The sequence below is a fragment of the Trichechus manatus genome, unplaced genomic scaffold (assembly GCF_000243295.1).
Source record: "Trichechus manatus latirostris isolate Lorelei unplaced genomic scaffold, TriManLat1.0 scaffold00109, whole genome shotgun sequence".
NCBI lineage: Eukaryota > Metazoa > Chordata > Mammalia > Sirenia > Trichechidae > Trichechus > Trichechus manatus.
In genome coordinates this window covers 4,011,490-4,013,583 of record NW_004444045.1, presented here as the reverse complement: position 1 = coordinate 4,013,583, position 2,094 = coordinate 4,011,490, and positions in this window count along the sequence as shown.

The window sequence follows — 2,094 nt, the reverse complement described above, 5'->3', positions numbered from 1 at the left end:
GTTTGTTGATTCATAAGCTATATGGTGTGAGAAGTTACTAAGCTAGGCAGGGACTGGTAGCTAAAAGACAAAGAAGCTAAACAGAGCTTTTCCCTCAGTTTCATGGGGCAGGGACATATATACTGGAAATCGGGGGTTACAAGGATTTGATGACCAAGATCCCCGCATGAAGAGAAGCACAGAAGAGTGAGTCTGATGTTCTGCACTGCTTTTCCCCACCAAAGTGTTTGTTTGCTCATAAGAGTTAAAGGGCAGAGGAGCCATAAATCTAAGCAGAGTTTTTTTTTTTAAATTCTCAGAGTTTTTTTTTTAGTGCTCTGGAGAAAATATTTGGATTTGAGAGCCCATCATGATGGAAGGGTCTTGGTAAGAACATCAGGATTTCAGCTAAACCCCCGAAGGGCTACATCATAGTAATAATGATAAATCCAAAATAGGTAAGCCCTTTCAAAAATGAAATCCAGCCTTGAATAAGTTCAGTTCTTGATTGGATTAGATGAGCCGAGTTGCTTCTACTCTAACTTCCTTTGCAAAGTTAGCTTAAATCTTTTCTGAAGGAAGATAGCACTCTCCACAATCTCTACATTTCTTCATGAGACAATGTCTGACATTCAGTAAAAAAAGAGATGACAAATCAACAGATGACCAAAACATATAACAAAACATATCCACGGTTGATCTAGTTATTGTGGTCATCAGATATGGATATCAGATATGAACAACTGTGATTAAGATGCTCAAGAGTATAGAAAACAAAATGGAGAATTTTAGCAGAGGACAGGAATTAACAACAACAACAAAAACAAAAAACTGAAATTCTGAAGTTGAAAAATACAATAAGTGAAGTTAAGACTTAATAGATGAGTATCATAGATTTTGGAAAAGAAATTGAAGTTGTCAATGATTTCATTCTACTTGGATCAACAATCAACATCCATGGAAGCAGCATTCGAGAAATCAAACGGTAGATTACATTGGGCAAATGTAATAGACCTCTTTAGGTCTTTGTTTTAAAAACAAAGATGTCACTTTGATGACTAAGGTGTGTCTGACTTCAATCACCTCACATGCATGTGAAAGCTGGACAATGAAAACGGAAGACAGAAGAACTGATACATTTGAACTATGATTTTAGCGAAGAATATTGAATATAACATGAACTGTGAAAAGAATGAACAAATCAGTTTTAGAAGAAACACAACCAGAATGCTCCTTAGAAGTGAGAATGGCAAGACTTTGGCTTGCTTCTTTTGACATGTCGTCAGGAAAGACCAATTATTAAAGGATACCATGCTTGGTAAAGTAGAAGGTCAGTGAAAATTAGGGAAGCTCTCAGTGAGATGAATTGACACAATAGCCACAACAATGGACTCAGGCATTCCAATGATCATTAAGATGGCGCAGGACCAGGTAACATTTTGTTATATATAAGATAGCCATGAGTTGGTGCTGACTCAACCTCAACTAACAACAACAACAACAACATATCAGATTAGATTTAGCTGAAGAGTTAGTTGGTAAAAAGGAAGAAAGATCAGAAGGTAAATATTCAGACTAAAGCACAGAGAGAAAAAAAAAAAAAACACTGAAAAATAAAAAAAGTCCATGAGAGATACGTGGGATAGTAACAGTCTTACATAAAGGTAATTTAAGTCATATGTGGGGAGGGGGGAAAGAATGGAACAGAAGCAATATTTGAAGAGATAATGGCTGAGAATGTCCCAAAACTGATGAAAGAAATCAAGCCATAGATTCAAGAACTACAAGAATTACAAGTAGGACAAATACTGAGAAAACTACACATAAGTACATCATAATAAGACTGCTGAGACAATGACAAAGAGAAAATCTTAAAAGTAGCTAGAGAGAGAGAAAAGGAGACACTTTACCTTCAAACAATCAGTAATAGTCTTGTCAAATGATATCTCAAAGGAAATGATGCCAGCCAGATGAAAGAAATGACATCTATGAAAGTGTTGAAAGACAATTAGTCTATCACACAAAATAGAAAACACAAGGCAGCATATGAAAGAGCACACAATAAGAGGGAATAAGTCAAACTGGAAACTGGTCAAGTCCCTGTTTAGACGTTTT